Source organism: Kogia breviceps, chromosome 2 (genome assembly GCF_026419965.1).
Source record: "Kogia breviceps isolate mKogBre1 chromosome 2, mKogBre1 haplotype 1, whole genome shotgun sequence".
Classification (NCBI taxonomy): domain Eukaryota; kingdom Metazoa; phylum Chordata; class Mammalia; order Artiodactyla; family Physeteridae; genus Kogia; species Kogia breviceps.
Genome location: NC_081311.1, coordinates 95,564,525 through 95,580,935, shown reverse-complemented (window position 1 = coordinate 95,580,935; position 16,411 = coordinate 95,564,525). Strand labels below are relative to the sequence as shown.

Genomic DNA, 16,411 nt, shown 5'->3' with positions numbered 1-16,411 from the left:
ATCACTTTGCTGTACAGCAGAAATTAACATAACACTGTAAATCAACTAGACTTCAATAAAATAATTTTTAAAGTAATAATATAAAATACCCTGAACATATTATAAGGTGACAATAGTCAAAACCATGACATTTTTGGTATGAGGACACATAGAACAATGTAAAATAGCCCAGAAATAAACCTTTAGATTCTAGGAAACTTGATCTATATAGCAGTGCTTTTTAAAAAAAGACAGACTTTTCAAGAGGGTGAGATAACCGGTTATCCATATGGAAAAATAAATCCATACCTCACATCACACATAATAAATTAATTCTAGGTGGATGAAAACCATAAAATAAAAGCAAAACATTAACATTTCTAAACAAAATATGAGACTACTTTATGACCATGAGGTAGGAAAGGATTTCTTACACAAGAAGCAAATACACAAAAGAAAAATTATGTCCTTTATAAAACATAAGAAAATCTATATTAAAATTTATATTGAGAAACTTCTGAAAATACCAGGGGTGCTGTTAATATTTACACAGTCCCTGCCAGTGGGAAATGACCTAGCAAACTGGGGCATATGGTCACCCTATGGAACCAGAAGAAGGTCAACAAACACATGGGAAGATGTGCGGGATGGTACAAGAAAACAGGATACTGTAAAGTGAAATAAGATACTATCTAACATCTGTCCGAGGGACAAAAATTTCAGCTTGACAGTAGCAAGTGTGGACGAGCCAGTGGAGAATGGGCTCTACGGCACTGCTGATGGAAGTGTTATGCTGGTATAACCATTGGGACCAGAGTTTGCCTCCCCCACCCCCCAAAAAAAGAGTTAGGCTAAAGACACAGAAGCCCCCTGTCAAGCACATCAATTCTAGAGGCACATCCTGAGGAAGTACTTGATACGCGCTAGGAGACTTAGATTAAAATTGCCCACTGTGGCATTGCTCACTGCAGTGAGAAATTGTCACCAACCTACATCCAGCCACAGGAGAAAGACACATTAATTCTATTATGGGACTTAGAACGGAATAGCACACAGCACTTAAAATGAGCCCTCCAGAGGCATGGATCAACATGGAGAAATCTCAGAAACATACCATTAAACAAAACAAGGGGCACAGTGATGTTTATGAGACCACTTATATTAAGTTTGGAGACAGGGAAGATACTGGTCACCTTTATGGTGAAGTGTGCAAAAAGGAGTAGAAATTTAAGCGTGTGCAGAGGGACCATCAACTTCACAACAATAGTTTTGCTTCTGGGAGGAAAGGCAACAGGTTTAGAAAGAGGTAAAATCAGAAGCAAATTTGGCAAGGTTGCAGACACTGCATTGGGGCACATGAATATTTGTTTTCTTATTCTCTAGAGCATTCAGTCGATCTGAAATTAAAATACAGTTGACCCAGGCTTCCCTGATGGTGCAGTGGTTAAGAATCTGCCTGCCGATGCAGGAAACGCGGGTTCGAGCTCTGGTCCGGGAAGATCCCACATGCCGCGGAGCAACTAAGCCCATGCACCACAACTACTGAGCCTGCGCTCTAGAGCCCCCAACACAACTACCGAAGCCCATGCACCACAACTACTGAAGCCCGTGCAACTAGAGCCCGTGCTCCGCTACAAGAGAAGCCACCGCAATGAGAAGCCCCTGCATCGCAACGAAGATCCAACACAGCCAAAAATAAATAAATTTTAAAAAAAAATACAGTTGACTCTAGAACAACGTTGGGGTCAGGGGCGCGGACCCTCAGGGCAGATCTGCCGTTCCTCTGCATCCCTGGGCTCTGCCAACCTCGGACTGTGTAGTACTGTAGTACCTGCTATTGAAAAGAATTCAATCTTGTGTATAAGTGGACCCACGCAGTCCAAATCCATGTTGTTCAAGGGTCAACTAGTATTTCTCTCGCATGAAAAATAATTCAATGGAGGAAAAACTCTTGGAGCTGGTTTTCATTCTGCACTGCATTCTGGTTGTGTGTTTCCAACTCCCCAGCCCTGCCTTAGAGGGAGGATCTCTTGGGCTCCATTGCTGAGCAGTCACTGCACACCAGCCCCCTCCCACCCCCTCTGTGCCAGTGACACGCTGGGTGCAGGACAGCCCGAGACACTAGCAGGGGTTGCATATGCCATACACATTCACACACGGTCCCCACCATTTTGCCACTGAAATTAAAAACCACCCACAGTGTAAAGAGCCTATTTTATTTTATTGAAATAAATGTTGTGTTAGTTTCTGCTGTACAGCAAAGTGATTCAGTTATACATATATATCTATTCTTTTTCATATTCTTTTCCATGATGGTTTATCACAGGATATTAAACACAGTTCCCTGTGCTCTACAGTAGGACCCTGTCATTTACCCATCCTATATATAAGTTCGTATCTGCTAATCCCAAACTCCCAGTCCATCCCTCCCTCACCACCCTCCCCCTCAGCAACCACAAGTCTGTTCTCTACATCTGTGAGTCTGTTTCACAGATAAGTTCAATTGTGCCGTAGTTTAGATTCCGCACATAAGTGATACCATATGATATTTATCTGCCTCTGACTTACTTCACTTTGTATGATCATCTCCAGGTCCAACCATGTTGCTGCAGATATGAGCCTATTTTATTTAATCAACTCACTTCAACTTAATCTTTTCAAGTGCATGTCACGTCTGCATATTGAAAATCATAATAATATACCATAATTAAATAGTCACGGTAAACATTATACAGCTATGCAGCTGCCAGCGTTCTACAGACCCGTATGATTACCGTGGGAATCTCATTAGCACCCAGGTTTGGAGCCCAGACTCCCCTCTGGGCCCACGACTTTGTAATGGGTAAATGGCTCCAAAAATGAGAACAGTACTGGTGGTTAACGCAGCAGGCTGATGTGCCTTTGAAGACACACCCAGCACACGGTGGCGCACAGGAGGTCCCCGGCTCAGAGGCTCCCCTGCAATGAGGCCGTGAGCAGCGCAGCAGGGGAGCCTTACTGCTGGGGTGGCCTTCCCGAAGCCTCGACAGCCCTCAAGGCTCTGGATTTCCTCCAGTGATCCTACCCGGCACCCCACTGGCCCTGAAGCTGCAGAGACCAGCAGAGCTCGGTGACCCCCTCCCACTTTAGGGCTCCAGCTTTAGCCTGTGGGGAGGGGTGTGGGCCCCTCAGCTGGACTGAAGCTCGGTGGGGAGCCCTGGTCACAACCGGGAAGAGTGGCTTAGACTTTGTCCAAAGGGCCCTGACGCCACTCAAAGGGGGATGGAAGCTTCCCTCTTGCGCAACCTCCCCCCCACCCCGCCACTGCCCCGTTGACCTTCCTGCTTCCACCCCACGCAGGGAGGAGCAAAATGGGGGAAGAGGGCAAGGAGCACACGGGAAAAGAAGAGAAGACTCTTTCAGGGAGGTTTTAAATAAAATATACAAGTGCAGCTCTCTATGTGGTACCCGGCACAGGCAGGGGCTCAGCAAACCGAGCTTCCCCCGCTCTTCCCTCATGTAACCCACAATAACCAATGTCTTCCAGCCCAGGCATCAGCAAACTTTCTCCAAGAAGGGCCGGGCAGTAACTATTTTCAGCCACAAGACCTGTCACAACTCCCTAGCTTAGTCACTGTAACAAGGAAGCAGCCACAGAATCACACGAATGAATGGGCAGGGCTGGGTTCCAATCAGACTTTATATGGACACTGAAAGTTGAATTTTCACATAAGTTTCACTCTTCCTGCTCATCTCTTCCTCCCAACTTCTCTCAGTGCTTTGCAACTTTGCACCTCAGCTTTCTTGCCTGATGGCTAAGTCAGAGCTCTCAGAAGCCAGCTACCAGTTTACCTGAACTAGATTTGCACACACACACACACACTCACACACACACACACATCCATAGCCCCTTGGACAGTACTGACATGTTTTAGGTTTTTAACTGATGGCTGCAGAATCTGACATTGAATTCCCTAAAGCAAATAACAGAGCTGGAACTAGTCAGCCAAACCAAGAACATGAAAAGATGTTTAACCTCTTTAGTGGTCAAAGACAGGCCAAATGAAAATAACGCGGACTTCCCTGGTGGCGCAGTGGCTAAGAATCCTCCTGCCAATGCAGGGGACACAGGTTCGAGCCCTGGTCCAGGAAGTTCCCACATGCCGCGGAGCAACTAAGCCCATGCGTCACAACTGCTGAGTCCACGTGCCACAACTACTGAGCCTGCACTCTAGAGTCCGTGCTCTGCAACAAGAGAAGCCACCGCAATGAGAAGCCCGCACACCACAATGAAGAGTAGCCCCAGCTCACTGCAACTAGAGAAAGCCCGCAAGCAGCAACAAAGATCCAACGCAGCCAAAAGTAAATAAATAAAATAAATAAATTAAATAAATATATACACTACCAAACGTAAAATAGATAGCTAGTGGAAAGCAGCCGCATAGCACAGGGAGATCAGCTCGGTGTTTTGTGACCACCTAGAGGGGTGGGGTGGGATAGGGAGGGTGGGAGGGAGGGAGACGCAAGAGGGAGGGGATATGGGGATATATGTATATGTATAACTGATTCACTTTGTTATAAAGCAGAAACTAACACACCATTGTAAAGCAATTATACTCCAATAAAGATGTTAAAAAAAATAATGTTAGAAAAACAAAGGCCTTAAGACAAAAACTGTTCCTCATAGAGGTTTTTGTTTTCAATCTGAAATTAGCATGATTGCAGATTGGCTTTTTAAAAAACTCCCTGTTTCTTTTCAATAAAGTATAACAATGTGAAATTGTTGCTAAATTTGCTAGCACAACTGAGAACAATTATATCCTTAAAAACAAGTAATCATTGTTTCATTTAAATACAAGTAGTTGGCTAAATATGATTTTTTAAAATAACACCTAAGATAAACTTAGGAATCAAATAGATAATATGATAAAGATGTTCAAGAGAGGCAGTACCTCTGTACTTAGATTTTTTTAAATCCCTGTATTATGTAGGTTTGAATGTTTTGTGCCATCTGTATGTATACTATAATGGAAGCTTATAGTACTACTATATTAGTTGATGTCAGACAAACTCTTGCAGAAGAGTAGAATTAATTCTGAAATATTATGTTATCTGATTTATATCCTTGCTTCACTTTATCCTATTTATTCAAATAAAACAAATTTTTCCCTGATAAAAAATAAATAAATTTATTTATTTATTTTTAAAAAGAAAATAATGCAATGGCAGTTTCATTTATCAGACTGGCCAACGTTTAACAGATGGCTAACATCCCTCAAGGACAAAATGTGGGGAAATGGGCTTTCATATGTCAGAGGTAGGAGATGGGATGTCACAGCCTATAGACAATATCCATCAATACTACAAACACATACAGCCTCTGACCCAACCATGCCATCTCCTACACTCTAGTCCACTGAAAAGGGTGTGGAGAAAAGGGAGCCCTCCTACACTGTTGGTGGGAATGTATACTGGGATTGGGATTGATGTATCCCAATATCCCAATATTTCCAGAGCCACTATGGAAAACAGTATGGAGGTTCCTTAAAAAACTAAAAATGGAACTACCACATGATTCATCAATCCCACTCCTGGGCATGTATCCAGAGAAAACCATGATTCAAAAAGGCACATGCACCCCAGTGTTCATAGCAGCACTATTTACACTAGCCAGGACATGGAAGCAACCTAAATGTCCATCAACAGAGGGGTGGATACAGAAGATGTGGCACATATATACAATGGGATATTACTCAGCCATAAAAAGGAACGAAATTGTGCCATTTGCAGAGACATGGATGGACCTAGAGACTGTCATACAGTGAAGTCAGAAAGAGAAAAACCAATATCATATTGTATCGCGTATATGTGGAATCTAGAAAAAGGATACAAGTGAACATGCAAAGCAAAAATAGAGACACCGACGTAAAGAACAAACATATGGATACCTACCAAGGGAGGAAGAGGGGAGGGTGGAATGAACTGGGAGACTGGGATTGACATATATACACTACTATGTATCAAATAGGTAACTAATGAGAACATACTGTATAGCACAGGGAACTCTTCTCAATGTTCTGTGGTGACCTAAATGGGAAGGAAATCTAAAAAGGAGGGGATATATGTATATGTATACATATACAGCAGAAACTAACACAACATTGTAAAGAAACTAATTATTAATTTAAAAAAATATATTTCTCTGAGGCTATTCAGTGCAGCAGAAGTTATGGCTAAAAACAAAATGAACTAAATGGTCAAAAAAAAAAGAAGAAGAACAAAACAAAACAAAAAACAAACAAGCAAAAAAAATGAGCTATATGGTCAACAAATAAGTGAAGACCAAGCCGTAGAAGACCACGCGGCTGTTATGGAGCTTGAGGCCTGTCCCTTACCAGATGACACAGCACCGTGTGGCCCCGGAGATGCTGCAGCCAGGACACAAGGTCGCGAACTATCCCTGCCTGAAGTATACAGCCTGAATCTAGTCATGAGGAAACATCAGGCAAACCCACATCTGGCCTGGATACTCTTCAACGTGTCAACCTCGTGAAAGACAAGGCTGAGGACCCTCCAGACGAAAGGACAACTAAGCACAGCACATCGTTCTGGACCAGACCTGGAATCGGCGCAAAAAACTGCGGAAGAGGACGGCGTCAGAACCATTGGCCCAATCTAATAGGGCTGCGTGGTAGGTGATGGTATTGTATTAAATTTCCTGAATTTGATCATGGAAATATGGTTATAGAAGAGAAGGGCCTTGTTTTGAGGAAATACCTGCTAAAGCAGTTAGAATAAAGGAATATGATGTCTAGAACCAACTCTCAAATGATTCAGGGAGGAAACATATATATAAAATACAGAGATAAAGGAAATGTGACAAAACATTAAATACTGATGAATCTAGTGAAGGGTGCAGAGAAGTTCATTATACTAACCTTTCCATTCTTCCAGAGTTTGAAATTTAAAATCACTTTGAAAAAGTTAAGAGTTAAAAAATAATTTTAAAATTAAGATCATATATGTAAAGGACCTACTGTATAGCACAGGGAACAATGCTCACTATTTTGTAACAATCTATAAGGGAAAAGAATCTGAAGAAGAATATATATATATATACACACACACACAAGAATGTATATATATGTATTACTGAATCTCTGTGCTGTATACCTGAAACGAACATGATATTGTAAATCAACTATACTTCAATAAAAAAGATTATGTATGTATAATGTAAGCTACAAGGATATACTGTACACCACAGGGAATATAGCCAATATTTTATAATAACTGTAGATGGAGTATAGCCTTTAAAAACTGTGAATCACTATACTGTACACCTGTAACTTATATAATATTGTACATCAACTATACTTAAAAAAAAAAGACAGTGGAAACCAAAAAAAAAAAAATTAAGCAGATCTAGATCCACAATAGACAGAAAAAATCCAACACACACACACACACACACACACACACACACACACACACACACACGAGTGGGCAAAAAACAAGTCACTGAATAATATGTACACAATGATTATACTTTTATTTTAAAATGTTATAGTACGTATATCCCTATATTTGTGAGCCAAATATATGGAACTAATAATGCATAGAGAAGGACCCTTCCCTCATACTGTCCCAAACACATAATAGGTAACCACAGTGACAATGGTTGGCATTGTTTCTTCTAGCAGCAGGCTGGTACCCAAACGCCAATCAGACAGGGGGCCATTTGGGGAAAGCAGTTCTTTGTCCCATAAACAGACCACCAGACACAGGCAGATGAGGTCAGACCCGCAGGTCTCTCCGGGCGGCCACCGAAGAACCTGCCATCCAGGATCCCTGTGTCCATGTTGGGGGTAAGGACACCCAGGCCCAGGGAGCTGCTGATGTGCCCGAGGTGACACCACAAGTTAGCAGCGAAGACTCGGCAGCCTGTGGCCTGGGCCAGGATGGACGGGGGGAGGAGAGCGGGGTCAGGGCGGACACACTGGGGTAGAGTCAGACCCTCTCAAGTCCTGGGCAAGTTCTCGAACCTCTCTGTACATCACTCTCTACATGTGCAAAATGTTCTTGCGGTTTGTGGGAAGGAAATGAGATCATGCACCTGCAGCCTGGCAGGGAGGAAGGGCTCAGCAAGTGCCCAACGCGACTACCATCTCCAACCAACAAGCGTAGAGCCTCGAGCCACCGTCCTAGGTGCCGCACGCCCTCCCCACTGCTCCAGCACTGAGCAGCCGGGCCGCCCAAGGTCATTCAAGGTCACCCAGCCCTAGGAAGCCCAGCTGGAACAAGCCCCCAGGCTACCTGACTCTCTTCCGGACGGTCTGGGGGAGGGGGTGCTCAAGGCAGATACACCCCCACCCCTGCCAGCCACCTGCCACGCCCACCGGGTGCTCCTGCAGCGTAGCTCTGGCCAGCCAGTGGAACCAGCGCAGGGCCTCCTGCCCGGATCACCGCGTTCCCAAGAACAGGAGGCAACTGCCCGGGCCGGCCAAGATTTACAGGTTGTTTACTTTCCAACAGTTACTGCTTTGGGTAATTAATGTCACATAAAACATAATGGAAGCCATCGTTACCTCTCAGGGAACGGACGGCTGGATGCCAGCAGTCCCAAAATAATAGCAGACGGGGAAAACGCAAGGCCACAGTGTCTTCAGCAAGGGTAGTCTGTCTTGTCACTTGCGTACGTGTGGTCTCGGGCAAGTGTGTAACACAGAGCACTCACACACAAGGCTCTGGTGCAAAGCCACACACCCAAGTCCTGATCCTGACGGCCCATCACCTGTGTGACCTTGAGCCTTAACCTCCTCACAGCCACTTACAAATGCCAGGGACTAGGCTCCGTGCCTAGCATACAGCACGTCCCCAATAAACACCTGGAAGACAGTAAATATGTGTGTGCCTATACCACAGCAGAAGAGGACATCGAATCCTGGAGACCCCTTCAAGGAGGGATTGTTTCCGGGGTGAGGGCCCGGAGAACATAAGATGCTCAGCTGTGGTAAGCATCTAGCAGTGCCGTAAGTGGGGAAACGCTCAAAAAAAGGATGGAGGTGTGTCACAGCTTCATAAGAGCCAATCTGAAGGAGCTCCCAACAGCCAGAACTGGAACAATTTCAGAAACAAAATAGATAACAATAGTGTTGAATTTCAACACAGAGAATAAAATAAATATCCACTAGTCTATACTGATATAATAAATAAGTGAACAAATAAATTAGTGGTAGAGAAGAGAAAGCTCTTTCTTACAGTAGCGTTTCAATTACTAGATGTAGAAAGAATTATCTTCTCCTCCCCAAAATATTTATTAGTTACAAAGGGGTACATTGTAACTTTGCAGCCGAGAAGGCTGGCAGACACCACTCAATCATTAAGGTCAATGCCATCAGCAGTAAGACATATCGGTGTCATGATCCCCCAGTATGATGCCCTGGCAAGGGCGTCATGTCACTTCAACCCCAAAATGCAATAATCTCAATATCATCATCTAAAAACATCAGACAAACCCAGATTGAGAGGCACGCTACAAAATAACCGGCAACCACTTTTTAAGCCTGAAGGTCATGGAAGAAAAGGAAAGACTGGGAAATTATCACAGATTGGAGGAGATATAACAACAAAATGCCATGTGGGATCCTGGACTGGAACCCAGAACAGAAACAGGACAATTGTGGAGGAACAGATAAAATTCAAATAAAGACACAGAAGAGGTATCAGAATCATGCCCATGCAATTGCCTGGTTTCAGTCACCGTACCGTGTTTATGCAAGATATTCACGTTATGAAAAGCTGGGTAAAAGGTAAGCAGGAACTAGCAGTAGTACTAGTTCTAATTTAGACTAAGTCTCAATTAGTCTCTCCTTGCTCCCCAAAATGCTCTGGATCCTCCAGCCCCCCCCCCCAGAACTGGGGAATGGTAGACCTGACTGGGACCCACACTCATACGCACTGCTTGCTGATTCCGAATCCCGGGTGTCTACACCCCTAGACCCTTGATTAGCATCTTCTAAAATTGTTTGATTTGCTCTCAGGACTAGGAATGGTTCTCTCTTTTCCCTGTTTCATTTTACGCTTGCTTGTTGCTGGTTCACAGGAAATTCACTACATTCTACACGTTGAACTTTTATCTAGCCACCCTGCTAAACTGAATCCTTAATCTATGAAAATGAGTAACGTGAAACTGCAGATAGGCAACCCGTCACAACTTACAAAATGGTAACTGCATTCAGTTCAACCTAATATCATGGTCCTTGCAGCTCGATACGCAAAAGGGCAGGAGAAAAATGGGCAATGGACATAAACCGCCAGTTTTTTAAAAAGTAAAAGAAATGCAAAGGACTTGGCTCAGTTTCACTCGTTTTTTCATGATGGAAAAGAAGGAAATGCAAATCAAAATCAGGAGCTTATTTTCTGTGTGCCTCTTAGAAAAGATTCAAAAGGCTGATAATATAGAGTCCAGGTAAGGATGTGGAGAAACAGGTACCCTCCTACACAGGTGGGAGGGGTGTAAACAGGTAAGTTAGTAGCACAAAGGACAGCACAGGGTAGAAAACCAAATCTCTAAGATAAGGTCAGAACTGTGACTCACTCGGGCTTCTCCCTCCATGCTCAGCCCAGCAGGAACCATGTGCCCTGGCTAGGGCTGTTCACAGGCTCACAGGCCCTTGCTCTTGAAAGTGGGAGCCAGGCCCTCCCGGTTGATCATATTCCAACCACCACCGTCTGGCCCCGGGCAGCCCCGTTTTCGGTCTCGGCCTCTGGTACGTGGAGGACACCCTGGGGCAGTCACTGTAGGGCAGACCAGGCTTGTCAGGGCAGCGCCAAGGCAGCCGAAGCCTCCCCCCAGGCCACCCAGGGGAGTGGGCACCTAGGGACCATCTCAGGGCAGTGCTCCATCGTCAGGTTCTGTTTAGAGTGGAGAAAGGGCAAGGGCGGGGTGGGGGGGCAGCCACACTGATGCAGCTCTCGGGTGAGCATCTGATCTACCCTCCTGGAACCAGGGGATGGGCGCAGCAGCCCCTCTCGGGGGGTGGGCTGAGGACCTGCGATCCAGGGCCGTCTGGTGGCTTCACCGTCTGCCCTCTGGCCATGGACACAGGGAAGCTGGTAGGCACAAAGAGCATAAGGCAGACAGACCCTCAGAGCACTCTCACAGCGCTGGAGCCTCTCTGGCTTCAGTTTGCTCCTGAGACCCAGCAGCAATCCTGCCTTGAGGTCACCTGCTCTGTTGAGGCCGGCAAATGGCTGAAGAGGCCTCCATCACCCCACCCTTCATTCCATCAAAACGATGGACAATAAGAAGCGCTAGATGTGGAGAAACTGAAACCTTCCTCTACTGCTGGTACAATGTACACTCATGCAGCTGCCTTGGAAAATAGCCTGGCAGGCCCTCATAACGCTAAACGCACAGTAGCCATAGGACGCAGAAAAGCCTCTTCTAAGTGCATACAAGTGAGAAATGAAAACATAGGTCCACACAAAAACTTGCACCTGAAGATTCATAGCACTACATTCATAATAGCCAAAAAGTGGAAACCACCCAAATGTCCATCAACTAAAGAGTAAATAAAATGAGGTACGTTCACACAATGGAATATTATTCAGCAGCAGAAAGGAAGAAAATTCTGATACATGCTACATTGTGGATAGCCCTTGAAATCATTATCCTAAGTAAAAGAAGTCAGTCCCACAAGACCACCCTTTGCATGATACCGATGAAATTCAATGCCAGAATAGGCAAATTTATAGATGGAAAGCAGACTAGTGGTTGCCTAGGGCTTGGAGAGTTGGGGGACGGCAGGTGGAGAGGAAGAAAATGAAGACTGACTGCTACTAGGTGCAGAGTTTCTTTTAGGGGGACAAAAATGCTCTAAAATTAGTTGTGGTGATGGTTTAACATATTTAACTGACTAAACTAAAAAACAATGCATTGTACACTTAAACAGGTATGTGAATGTATATGGTATGTGCACTGCATTCTAAGGCAACTTTAAAAAGAGAGAGACCAGATGGAAATCCTACTCTGTCACCTGAGGCAAGTCACACAGCCTCTCTGGGCCTCCATTTACCACCTATACGATACAGGGGGGCAGGATGCGAGGTGGACAGGCTAGATCAGAGCTTCTCAAAATGTTCATAAATCACCTGGTCACTTGCAGGAGAATGCAGGATCTGATTCAGGTGTCCTGCAGCAGACCCCAGATTCTGCATTTCTAACCAGCTTTCAGGTGACACTGGTCCATGGACATTTTCAGTAGCAGGACATCAGAGATGGCATCTCAGGCCCCCTCCAGCCCTAAAACTTAGGAATCTCCTCCGGTCCACCTCTGTGAATTCCCAGAGCATGTATGGTCTGTCCTTCCCACTCAAGACAAACAGGGTCCCCTAACCATCCAATGGAAGTGACTGGGACCTGGTCACTGGATGGAGACCATGTGTTATCCACATGAGGAAGGTCAAGAACCTCCCAAGTCTGCCTGAGCACAGAGCCATGAGTGGGGCAGGGCCCACCCACCCTGTCCTCACAAGGTCTGGGTCTCTCTTTCTGGAAGAGGTGGAGAACAGCAGTATCCTCAAGGCAGTGGCTCTCAAACCCAAGAATACCTAAGCATCCATCACAGGGGTGCTAGGCGAAAACGGATTCCTGCCCCTCCCAGCTCTAACACGGAAGGAAGCACACACTCCAGGAGACTCTGATGCTGGTGGTCTGAGGCCCAAACACTGCCCCAGAGCCACCCTGGAGAGAAGATAGGATTGCTCTCTAAGAGACTGTCAGGAAAGCACTCTACACGCTGATAAGTCAGGTCCACCCTCCAGACTTCTTTTTCCCCATCAGGAAAGGGGCAAAGTAGAAGGGGGGAAGGGAGGCCAGCTGTCCACCTCTAGTCTCAAACCAAGTCAACACCAATCCACCCAAACGATAGGCTTCCTTGCTGGAGGGCCTTGCAAGGAAGAGTATCCCATGGGGAACTGTGAGAGGGGACACAGAGTCTGGAGAAGTAGGAGGTAGGGACACCAGCTCTTAACTGACACAAAGAAGCATTTCCCCCTCCCCCTGTGGCCTCAACAGACTCCAGATCTGTCCAGCCCGGGGCTCACACCTGCCCCGGGAACATTCCACCTTTCCTCTGGGCTTCTTCCTTCTCTTGGGAAAGGAAGGGGTTGGACAGATCATGGTACCTACTCGTGTACAGCAGCTCCTTTAAAACAAGACACAAGGGCTTCCCTGGTGGCACAGTGGTTGAGAGTCCGCCTGCCAATGCAGGGGACACAGGTTTGTGCCCTGGTCCGGGAGGATCCCAAGTGCCGCGGAGCAACTGGGCCCGTGAGCCACAACTACTGAGCCTGCGCATCTGGAGCCTGTGCTCCGCAACAAGAGAGGCCACGATAGTGAGAGGCCCGCGCACCCCGATGAAGAGTGGCCCCCGCTCGCCGCAACTAGAGAAAGCCCTTGCACAGAAACGAAGACCCAACACAGCAAAAATTAATTAATTAATTAATAAGCTCCTACCCCCAACATCTTCGGAAAATAAAAAACAAACAAAAAAAACGACACAAAACCCCTTCCTCATTCAGAGCAGAGAATCTGTACACATATTTTTAAATTAAGTATAGTTGATTTACAATGCTGTTAGTTTCTGCTGTACAGCAAAGTGACTCAGTTATACATATATCTATTCTTTTTCAGATTCTTTTCCATTATGGTTTATTACAAAATACTGAATATAGTTCCCTGTGCTAGACAGTAGGTCCCTGGTGTTTATCTATTTTATATATAGTAGTTTGTATCTGCTAATCTCAAACTGCTAATTTATCCCTCTCCTCCCCTCCTTTCCCCTTTGGTAACCATATGTTTGTTTTCTAGACACATTCTTCTAAGTAGTGATTCTAACCATAGTTCAGTGGTCCCTGAAACCTAACTCAGGAGCCGATTTACACAGAGCAAAGTGGGTCCATCTACTCCTGACCTTCCTTCCTGCTTCCCTTCCCTCCAATCAGCCAAATTTAGTGGCAGAAGGGGAAATAACATTTTTTGAGACCCACTTACAGACCTGGCACTTAAATTATCTTCCCAATGGATAAACAACAAGATCCTACTGTATAACACAGAGAACTATATTCAATAGCCTATGATAAACCATAATGGAAAAGAATATTTTAAAAAAGAATGTATATATTAATATAACTGAATTACTTTGTTGTACAGCAGTAATTAACACAACATTGTAAATCAACTGCATTTCAATTAAAAAAATTTAAAAATTATCTTCCCACAGTGCCATACAAAGTATAACCCTTCCTACCTGTGCAGTGACCAGAGTGAAGTCAATCAAACCTGATACCACCTCCCCCAATCTGATGGTCTGTCCTGGTAGCCAGGCCCATGTTTGGTTTAGGAGTAAGACACTCAAGGCTCCAGGCAGGCAGTTGTAGCCCCCAAACCACTGACCAGGGGCAGAGCTGCTCTGATCAGAAGTGTTCCTATGAAGTTGTCCAAATTATGGGCACCAAGCACAAGTCCATTTGATTTTCCCCTGGAAATTTTGGCATGTGCTGCTTTGACTATTTTTACAGTAAAAAGCCAAGGTACTTGGGGGGGGGGGGGGGTGTGTGACAGGAATGAAACTAGCCAAAAGCGCTTTTGAAGAGTGTCGTTCCAGAAGCCCTCAAGTCCACTGCAGCAGGGGATAGTCCTTGGACGTTACAAACTCTGTTTCTGAATGCCTGGAAGCACTTAATAAAGATGAGACTAGGTCCACCTTTGTACCTTGACTGAGAATAGAAAGCAGGTCCCCCAAAATTTCATTCCACGGAGTGATGATGGCTCGTCTGGAAGGCCAGACACAGTTACTGGCAGAGGCATCAAAATCCTTCCAGTCCTGGGACTTCCATTAACAGTGGTTAAGACTCCACACTCCCAATACAGGGGGCCCGGTTTCGATCCCTGGCCAGGGAACTAGATCTCACATGCATGCCACAACTAAGAGTTCGCATGCTGCAACTAAGGAGCATGCCTGCTGCAACTGAGACCCAGTACAACCAAATAAATAAATAAATAAGTATTAAAAGAAAAATGCTTCCAGTCCCAAGTGACTGGGGCCCAAAACATCATAAAGATGTCTCGGAAGAATGTAGAACGTATTCTAAAGGGAAGGAAAGGATGGGAGAGAGGAAAAAACACAGAAAGAGCTGAAAAACTTCACACAAAGGGAACAGGAGGGCAGTGATACAGCAAGTCAGCTAAAACCTCTGAAGATGATAACCTCACCTGCTCTCTTGAGAGATTACATGATGGTAACTTGGCATCAGCCAAAAGAATGAGTCAGAAAACACAGACCAAGGTCAACAGTCACAGGTCATTCTGAAGAGACTCAGTGATGCTATTAACTTAAATATTTCCTTAAAAAATCTTGAGAGAGGGGTTTACCTGGTGGCGCAGTGGTTGAGAATCCGCCTGCCAATGCAGGGGACACAGGTTCGATCCCTGGTCCGGGAAGATCACACATGCCGCGGAGCAACTAAGCCCGTGCGCCACAACTACTGAGCCTGTGCCCTAGGGCCCGTGAGCCACAACTACTGAGCCTGCATACAGCAACTGCTGAAGCCTGCGCGCCTGGAGCCCGTGCTCCACAACAAGAGAAGCCACCGCAATGAGAAGCCCGCGCACCGCAACGAAGAGTAGCCCCCGCTCACTGCAACCAGAGAGAAAGCCCGCAAACAGCAATGAAGACCTAACACAGCCAAAAATTAATTAATTAATTTTAGAAAAGAATATATGTATATATATGTACAGCTGATTCACTTTGCTGTACAGCAAAAATTAACACAACATTGTAAATCAACTATACTTCAATTAGGAAAAAAAAAGGAAAGAGAGTTTGTTGATGGTTGTATAGACTGAGAGAGAGCTCAATCTGAAGGCGGGAAAACACTAACAAGTAAAAATGGCTGACTTAGAATGAGAAATCCAAGGAATTCCCTGGTGGTCCAGGGAGGACTCTGCGCTCTCACTGCCAAGGGCGTGGGTTCAAACCCTGGTCGGGGAACTAAGATCCCACAGGCTGCGCGACACGGCCAAAAGAAATTTTTTAAAAAGAATAGGAAATCCAGCTTTTCCCAAGTGGCCCCTTTGTGCCTGTAACTCAGCCTGCAGCCCAAGGCAGTGCCCAAGAAGGTCAGGTAATTTTAAATTTAAATGAGCCATGTGTTTCTGATGCTTTGACATCTGGAGCCCTGTGAATCCTGGGTAGGCTGCCCCTCCCAGGGCTGGCCAATTCTTAGGGATAGTAAATGACTAGCCTAGAGTATGCTTTTCATATGCAAACTAACCTAGAGTCTTACTCTAGTCCATCCCCTGCTCTATCAGGTTTTCACAGAACGTCACACTCCAGGCCACCAGTCCCCTGCCCTAATCATTCCAGAGTTGGGTGGGTACCAAATA

General features: G+C 45.3%; 1 protein-coding gene across 2 annotated transcripts in view; it reads right to left on the bottom strand.

Annotated features, from left to right (window-relative positions):
* Positions 1–16,411, bottom strand: part of TFCP2L1 (transcription factor CP2 like 1) — a 63,802-nt gene that overhangs the window by 33,563 nt on the left and 13,828 nt on the right. The window lies entirely within an intron of this gene.